We start from the raw sequence: 10,589 nt of genomic DNA, 5'->3' as shown, positions 1-10,589 counted from the left end.
ATGGGGGACATAAAAGTGTTATTCAATCATTCAAGGTAAACAATTCGATAATTATTCCAGCTATGTTGTTTAAATCGCCCCATTGGTGCAAAAAGGTACCATGTGCCTTCTTATTTCAATGTCACATGGTACCTTTTGGCACCAATTGGGCGAAATTGTATGTTCCTTCTGTGGAGTGCAACACATACAAATACATGTCACGTATATAGCGCAAAAATTATTATAAAAATATTCTGTTGTGCTTCACAAACACTGCACATTGGTTATCCGTGAAAAAGATTGAACAAATGAGTTTTAAGTCTTGATCTAAAACAGCCCTCATTGTCAATGATTTTTAAGTGGCTTGGTAGATTGTTCCACCACTTCGGGCAAACTACAGCTAAAGATCTATCCGCCATCTTAGTTCGCCTCCTGGGAATAACAAGATTACAGTCACTTTGTGATCAAGTCTATACCGACTGTTTGCTGGGACAAACATTTCTTGCAAGTAACCTGGAGCATAACCATGGACAACACGAAAGACCATACCAGAATTTTGTACATGGTTCTAGCTTTAAATGGTAGCCAGAGGAGTTGTTTCAAGAGTTCAGTACTTGGTTGATCAAATGACGCATTCAGGACCACTCTTGCGGCATTTTGAGTCCGCTGAAGCTTTTGAATTTGGTAAGCTAGTAGATGGGTAAATAAACCATTGCACAAGTCAACATGGGAGAGTACAAGACCATGCACTAACACCTCCGCTGACTTCTGTGTCAAATGCCTGCTTATAGCTTTTAAATTACGCAATTGCATTTGGGCAATTTGGCACTTCTTCGTAATGTGAAGGTCAAGGTTAAGAGTGTTGGTCATTGTAACACCAAGATCTCTCACACGGTCTACTAACTTAACCATGCATCCTCCAACACTCACACTTGACATGGACATTTTAGATAATTGTTGCCTTGTTCCGCATAAAATGATTTCTGTTTTTGATTGTTTCATTTTCAGCTTGAAAGTTGTCATCAAGTTTATAATATCCTTGAGAAACTTATCAAGTTGTTGTAGAACGTATGCTTCATTTTCATGATTCCCTGCCTGAATCTTGAAGGCAATCTTGTGGTCGTCTGCATAGCCATACAGATCAGCTGGATACTTCTGAACCACCTTGTTGAGGACCGATATATACAGAGTGAAAAACACTGGTCCAGCACAGGAGCCTTGGGGGATGCCGAATCTCAGAGGCTCAGTGTCAGATGAAGATTGTTCTATCAAAACTTTCATTGTTCTGTTAGTCAGGTATGACTCAATCCATTTTAATGGGGTACTTTGGATTCCAAACTCATTTTGGAGAATTTGAATAAGAATAGGAATATCAATAGTGTCAAACGCAGCACTTAGGTCTATCATTATTACAATGGTTATTAGGTTTTTGTCTATGGTTTCCAAAAGGTCATTGTACATTTTTACCAGTGGCTGTCTCTACTCCACGATGTGTTCGATATGTGCATTGATATGTTGGCAGGAGGTTATTTGACTCAATGTGGTTGTTTATCTGATGTATGGAAGAATTTTTTAGAGAAATGATAGATTTGATACAGGACGATAATTTTGCAGTTCAAGTGGAAGCCCTTTCTTCTTTAAAAGAGGTTTAATGACAGCTCCCTTCCACTCGTCAGGAAACACACCAGAAAGCAGTGAGCGGTTGACAATTTCAGTCACAACAGGTGCTAGTTGTGTAAAATGAGCTTTGAGTTTAGTTGTTGGAAAGACATCCAATTCGCATGTTGTAGGTTTTGATGAATAGACCGGTTTCGCAATATCATTTTCTGAAAGAGGCTTGAATTCAGTAAACATGTTCATACCAGAATCCTTGAAAGTACCTAAAGATATATTGGCAGATGATGTATTAGTAGATATTGCATCCAGATCATCCCTTAACTTGATTATCTTGTCTGCAAAGTAACGCGAGAAATCATTTTGGTTTTCCGGTTCCGGTTTAAATGTAAACATATACAATAAAAATGAAATATATGAAATAAAATAATCGCGAGTGATCTGAGCGAATGTGAATGTTTTCAATGGATGAAATGTATTAATATGGACTATTACAAGAAAGCCAAGTAATGACATTTTGTTTAAAAGTGCTTTAAATGGTAGTTCTCACTTGCAATACCCCCGCTTTATTTTCGAGCGGGTGGGGTGCGATATTTTTCAAATCTTATAAAGATAAAAATAGCATTCACAACTTATTAAAAAAAACTGACAAACAAGCTAAATCCTTTCAGCTTAATACCCACTATGTGCAGTTAATTCGTCACGCTTGGCCAGGTTTTTCTACTTGAAAATTTTGAAGTCGCGACGATCTGAAGTAACCGTTAATCACTTGCACGGCCACGGGAAAAACTGACAACATCTCACAACTTCAAAAGCGCATTATAATGAGTAAAAGGCAACACTCATCAATAGCGAGTGAAAGCAACACAGCCGATACAAGCCTCCTGGATTTACATGTCTTCAAAACACCAAATTCAATTAAACAAAGCAAGCAAACCCAAAAAAAAGAGGTAAAAATCGAAGACGGAACAAGACAAAACAAACCAGAAAAGTATGGCTGACTTTGTGAACAAAACCGCGACAGAAAAAACTGAATCCTCGATCGAAAAACGCCTCGATGAAATCTGTTCCAAACTGTCCAATGTGCTAACTAAAAATGACACCTCCTTAATAAAAAATATAATCAAGGAAACACTGGATGAAATTAAAGAAAAATTCCCTGGAAGTGTACTAAAAAAACTTGAAATCATGGAAGGAAGGATTTTCGAACACAAAAATGAGCTAGATGCATTGAAAAAACAAGTTAACGATCAGAAAGTCGAGATAGAGGGCCATAAATTAAAGCAATGCGAAACAGAATATAGCCAAAGTTCCAGTCTCAACGATCTAGAGCAATACGGAAGACGAAACAGTATCCGGATTTCTGGCCTCTCAAATGACACTGACCAACAAGCATCAATGACCGTGGCCGATGAAACTATAAAAATGTTGAGTCAAAAGATTGGCCTTAAATTGGGAAGTACGGATGTTGACGTTGCCCATCGTCTTGGGAAATACATACCAAATAAAAGCCGACCAGTTATCGTCAAATTTGTCAGGCGGCAAACAAAAATTGAGGTCATGAAACGTGCCAAACTATTGAAAGGTACTGTCATTTATATAAACGAGGACCTCACAAAGACAAATGTAGAAGTTTTAGCTTCATTACGTCTGAAAGAACCCGAATTAGTGGAGAAGGCTTGGTCCCGCGACGGAAAGCTATTCGTGCGATACCGAGGACATGAGCGCAATGAGATAGTGTCATCTGACAAATACAGACATTGGCTGGCAAAACCATGGCCAAACAGAAACCATATGACACCCGGTACAACATATGCCCGCAAAGTGTCAGATGGAAGCAACCCAAGACCGGCCAACAGATCTTTAACCTTCGAACAGTTTCAATAACTCTAGTCCCGGATATGGCTCCTTTGTGCACCCATAGAAACGTTGTCGTGCAACTATTTCATAAACTGTTGTTTTTGTAACTGTACAATACACAGACAAACACACGCACGTACGCATGCACGCACGAAATGAACCTGGCACGAATGAAAAATAGTTATGTTTATTATACAAAAGTACATAATTATCTAATGATGTAACATCTTATATTTGTCAATATAGCTATTCATGCTCATTTATACTTGATCCTAGATATTTTACAAGTGCATTATTATAATACCACACATCTGTACACTGTTTTTATGTAAGTGATATATATTTTAATATATAACGGATATGGCTCCTTTGAGCACCTGTTGTCTGCAACCCTTTTCATAAACTGTGGTTTTTTATAATTGTACAACACACACACAAACGCGCAAGCACCCATGCACGCACGCATTCACCGACACATCATTATATATACCTACATCCCCTACAAACACGCGAGCACAAACACACGCATGCACACATCACGTGCTTTACAACCACCGATTAACATAAAAACACATCCATTCATAAAAATATTTAAAATATGTTTATTATACAGTATAACATAATTATCTAATAATGTAAAGTTTTATATTTGTCGATGTAGCTATGTTTATTATACAATAGTAAACAATTATCTAAGAATGTAACATTTTATATTTGTCAATGTAGCTACTCATGCTAATTTATACTTGAACCTAGATATTTTACACGTGCATTGCTATAATTCCACACATCTGTACACTGTTTTTATGCCACCGATATGTATTTAAATATGTAGCGTGCGGTGCTTATAATATATACCGAACGTTTGTGCTAAACATGCAGATATATGCAATCTGTAAGTTAGATTTACTCTATAATACCACATCACCTATGCTGTTATCTAACTACTCTCGTAAACATTGTTTAACCAAATACTGCATTCCCATTAGAGTTACACGCTCATAATTTTGATAACTTAGTATAAACACATCCGGTAGTTAGTATAGTTCATCTTTTTTTTTCGGAGCTAGATAAACTGACGGCCGGATACAGACGAAATTAAAATATGAGATTTTCATTCCAAATGTAGATTGCTTCAAACAAGCCTTTTTTATTTAGTAAAAAATTGTGAGTACCCGTTAGTCGATCTAAGCATATTTCGTTTTTCGTATATTTGGATCGACAAAGAGACGGATGTACAAAATAACCTGTTAACCTTTTTTAGTTTAGCAGCTTTACCATACGTTTTCGTGTGCGTTTCTTTATAGAGCATATGTCCTCTAATATTAACACATATTTTTGTAACTGCAATAACCATATTTAGTTATTATGGTTATTAAAGTTATCTACGCTTAATAAGTATGACAACGTACACAGACGGGCAAACCCACACGTACGGACGCACAAACACATACACGTACGCGTAACCACATAGCGCGCATGCCCAAAACTCACACGTTCGCGTGCACGAAAAGTTAAACCAGCATACGCATACACTCAAACGAATGCACACACACACATGCGCGCATGCACACACACGAAAGCGCACTCACGCGCACGCGGAAACACACGCGCTCACACACACGCACGTACACTCACACACAAACGCACGAGCACACACACGTAGGCACAAACGCGTGTGTGGATACACACGCGCTTACACACACACACAAGTACACACAAACACACGCACGCGCGCACACGCGCATACACAAACTTGCACACACACGCTCATGCCCGCACAAACGCGCGTACGGATACACACGCGCTCACACACACACTCAAGTACACGCAAACACACGCACAAACACAAACTTGCGGACACACGCTCATGCCCGCACCAACACAACACACGAACACAGCAAGCACGCACACATCCCACATACCCACCCCCAACACACACTAGGTTACGTGTAACTTGTTAAATGTTGATGTCGATAATAACACATTGGTGGATCGACTCTTTTTACATTATTAAATGTAAACTATATCATATTGAAACCAGGATACGTACATTTATAATGCTAAATATAAAATCGATTTCTTTTTATACGTAGAAAAATAATTTCGCTATTCAGTGATTGATTTTCCAAAGAGAGATCATCCATTACACGGTGTCATATCTACTAATTGTCTGTTTTTTTTTTTTTTTTTCAGATCATTATCAAAATTTTACGATGTTGACAAAACAGTGTTTATTCATCCCTGAACATAATATTCGTATTCCTTTTTGTACATATAACCTTTTTGTGGTGTTTTCTTTTTAATCATGCATGTGCGTTTAGACGCGAAATCATCCCAAAGACGATAATGTTAAGAAAAACACAATGTATTTTTTATGAAATAGCTATTTTTGTAATTTGGATTGTGATTTTCTGCGCACAGTGTACTTATCTGACCTTTATTTCTATTACACTAAAATTATCTTTTGAAGATATGAAAAAACAACTAACTGTTTTTTAGAATTTACTGCCATACATTTTATGTCTCAGATCACTTTTATTACTCAATTAGTTTGAGTATTTCCAGTGTACGGAAATATGTTTTTTTCATGTCTCTATTGGAGGCCAGTCGTTTATTGTTCTTTTTTCTCACTTTTGTTATTATTTCTTTTTACTTCCTCATTTCTATGGTATATTTATCTTTTTGTATCTCTAATCTTTGTTTCCTTTTTTTGTTTGTATGTATGGACATATGTCTTAAAATAGAAACCAACTGGACAAGCACATACAAATTATCATTTACATTACCCTCTACCGCTTTAAATGATTAAAATATGTACTTTGAATGTAAAAGAGCTAAACAATAAAGACAAACGAATAAAAATCTTCAAATGGTTAGCCAAAAAAAATATACTTTATGCCTACTACAAGAAAGTCACTTGACACACTCTTTAGCACAAATCTTAAAGGATGAATGGGACGGAGACATCTATCTTAGTGGACAACATACTAATAAACAAGGCATTGCTTTTTTGATTAAAAACAATGCAGGGATAACAGTCGATAACTTAAAAGAAATAATAATTGGCAGACTAGCAAGTATAGATAGCAAAATACACGAAACACAATTAACATTAATCAACGTCTACGGTCCTAACATAGACGATTCCACATTTTACGAAACATTACAAACCTTCATAATTAATAACCAAGATAAAAATATAATAATCGGTGGTGATTTCAATACTGCCCTGAACCCATCAGTATATAAAAAGAAGGGAAACCTTTATACTCATCCTAAAAATAGAAACATTTTGAATAACATTATTGAAAACTACAATATGATAGACATCTGGCGTACAGTAAATCCAAAAGAAAGCAAATTCACCTGGCACTCAAACACAAAACTAACAATATTTTGTATATTAGACTATTTTTAAAACCAACAATATTTTGTAGATTAGACTATTTTTTAATATTTGAGTCACTTTGCAACATTATTGACTCATGTAGCATTAAACCAGGATTTATGACAGACCACTCTCTAGTTGAACTTAAACTGCACAATATACAACCTGAAAGAGGCCCAGGATACTTTAAAATTAACAACAGCATCTTATTAGATACACAATACCAAACACAAATAAAACAGGAAATATTAAATACTGTTCAAAATAATAAAGACGCAAACCCAAACACCTTATGGGAAGTAATTAAAGGAAATATACGTAACACAACAATTAGATACACATCATTTAAACAAAAAGAAACACACAAACTTGAAACTAAAACCATCAAAACCATTGAAACACTTGAAAAACAATTGCATCAAACAAACACAAATGATACCACCGACATTGAAAATGAAATAACAATAAAAAAACAAATATTAGATGGAATCTATCATACACATCTCAATGGAATAATACTAAGAGCGCGTGCACAGCATGTTGAACACAATGAAAAAAAAACACAAAATATTTCGCAAACATTGAAAAACGTAGAAGTGAACAAAAAACTGTACACAAATTAGTAGTCAATGGCAAAGATATAACAAACAGAACTCAAATACTAGAAGAACAACGTTTATTTTTCGAAACCCTCTATAAACGAAAAAATGTTGAAAATAACACCCTTTTTAAAAATACACATCACCCTTTAAACCAGGAGGAAAAACAACTGTGCGACGGATTGCTTAATGAATATGAATGTGGATTAGCCCTAAAAGAAATGCAAAATAACAAAAGCCCAGGATCTGATGGCATCACAATCGAATTTTATAAAATATTCTGGAATGATATAAAATACATCTTATTAATTCACTTAACTATTCATTTAACAACGAAAACTTAACTACTCTACAAAAACAAGGTATTATATCACTTATTCCAAAACCTGGAAAAAACTTAGAATCGTTATCAAACTGGCGCCCGATTAGTTTACTAAACAATGATTATAAAATTGCAACTAAAAGTATAGCAAACAGAATTAAAAAAATATTAACATCAATCATTTCAAAATCTCAATCTGGTTTCATAAAAGGACGCTACATTGGTGAAAACGTTCGTCTTATCCAAGAATGCATCAACTATTTCAAATAATCCTGGTCTAATATTCTTTGCAGACTTTGAAAAGGCATTCGATTCGCTTGATCATTCATTTATGTTCTCTTGCTTAGAAAATATTAATTTTGGCGAAAGTCTCATTCAATGGGTCAAACTATTCTATATCGATATTAACAGTATAATCATAAACAATGGCTTCTTTTCAAACAGTTTTAACATCGAACGAGGGGTTCGACAAGGATGTCCACTCTCATCATCGCTATTTATTATTTGCATCGAGTATCTATCACATCACATCCAATCAAATAAACACATAAAAGGCATATCACTAGAACCTGACGAAGAAATCAAACAATCCTTATTTGCCGACGATGCAACATATTTTTTAAATGACAATTACGATTCTTTCCATAACCTAATAGAGTCGCTAACCCTTTACGGAATGGCATCGGGTCTTAAACTAAACAAAAGTAAATGTACTGTGCTACGAGTAGGTAAATTAAAACAAAGTAATGTCCAATATAAAAAAGAAATGAAATTTAATTGGACATCCGATGAAGCCACAACGTTAGGAATTACTTTCACAAATAATGAAAAAGATACAGTTATTAAAAACATACTACCTAAATTACAGAATTTCAAAAACTGCTTAAAATCATGGCATCATCGTAAACTTACACTAATCGGAAAAAACACAGTATTGAAAACGTTTGCACTTCCTAAATTAATATATGTATTAACAGTTCTCCCAAATCCACCAAATGATGTTATTAACGATATAAAATCAGCAATATTTAATTTCATATGGGACGGTAAGCCTGATAAAATAAAAAGAACTCAGTTAATTCAATCTGTAGAAAATGGAGGTATCCAATTAACGAACATTGACTCATTCTTGAATGCAATCAAATGCAGCTGGGTTAAAAGATACCTAGATAATACCAATACGAGTAAATGGAAATTATTCTACCAGAAAATCCTAAAAAAATATGGTGACTCCTTACTCTTTGAATGTAACATCAGCAATACTATCTTACATGAAATTGCAAACGAAAACATATTTCTGTCTGATGTTCTATCAGCGTGGAGTGAGGGATGTCACTCATAACTTAGAAACCCGAACCAGCAGTAAAACAATTTTATGGAACAATAAAGACATAACTTCAAACAATAAGACGTTTTTCTATAAAGATTGGTTTGAACGAAGCATTAAATATTTCGACCAATTATATGACTACAGAATTAAGGATTTCTACTCTTTTGATAATATATGCTACATATACGGAATACCTTCAAATAATTTTCTGAAATACTACACACTAATCAAAAGCATACCCATACATATTAAATCTGAAATCAATACAAATAATACACCATGTACTCAAACAACATTTGTAGAAAACATACTTGGAAGAAAAAACAAAACAAATAAATATTTTACACACTACAAATTAAAAACCCTACAGAAAACTCCAAAATCCAAAATAAATGGCAAGTCCTTTTTGGAGAAAATGAACTTAATTGGAAACACATATTTACCATGCCATATAAAGCAACTATTGAAAACACACTGAGAAATTTTCAATATAAATACATCCATAGAATTATAGCTACAAATAAATATCTCTTTAAATGCAAATTATCTAACTCAAATCTGTGTGACTTCTGCAGTGAAAACATTGAAAATATAGAACATCTTTTTTTTGGGAGTGCAAACACATCCAGCCTATTTGGAATCAATTAATATCTTTTCTTGAACAACATCAACTAAACGTTAAACTATCTTTCTTAAATGTAAGTTTCGGAATTAACTCATTGAAATCAATAGACTGTAATAATATTGTGAATTTTATGGTCATATTGATGAAATATTTTATCTTAAACATGAAGTACAAAAAACAAGTACCAAATTTTAATTGTTTTGTCCATAGTCTTAAACTAAAAGTCCAGATTGAGAAATAAATAGCCCTCAGTAATGACTCATTACAAATCTTTGAACAAAAATGGAATCGGATTAAATTCTCATAATGTTTTGTCCACTTATATACATTTCACTATAATGTTAGTTTATCTCTCTAAAACACTTATGTTTATTTTATTTTCTTTTTTTCAATCTGACAAGATCATTGTGAATATACAACAAAACACACAAGTCCAGCATGCTTTCTTCCGACTTTATACAACTCATCATTTTTCATAACTATTCCTCTGTTCTTTTCTTTTCCTTTCTCTCTAAAAAATATATATTAGCATATCTTGTATAACATGTTTGAACTTTATTGCTTTGTACAATCACTATGTTGTATGATCATATACATGTTTACATTGTATGTATGATATTGAATTTAAAAAAAGAAAAAAGAAATCATTTGCAAGCGAGACTGCACTGATGTGACACGGGGGTGGATTGACTTTTTACCTTCCTAACACATAAAAAGTCGATGTCCCTCCCAATTAATCTTGCACGCAAATGGAAACGCCAGTAATAAGGTTAGACTTAGGCGACCCTCCGGTTAATGAACAATTAAAGCCAGGTGAATTTGACACGTTGGATTGTGAAATTAAGTAACCCGGTGCCTGAAATTTCTGA

Source organism: Dreissena polymorpha, chromosome 2, assembly GCF_020536995.1.
Source record: "Dreissena polymorpha isolate Duluth1 chromosome 2, UMN_Dpol_1.0, whole genome shotgun sequence".
Taxonomy (NCBI): domain Eukaryota; kingdom Metazoa; phylum Mollusca; class Bivalvia; order Myida; family Dreissenidae; genus Dreissena; species Dreissena polymorpha.
This window is presented reverse-complemented; position numbering follows the sequence as displayed.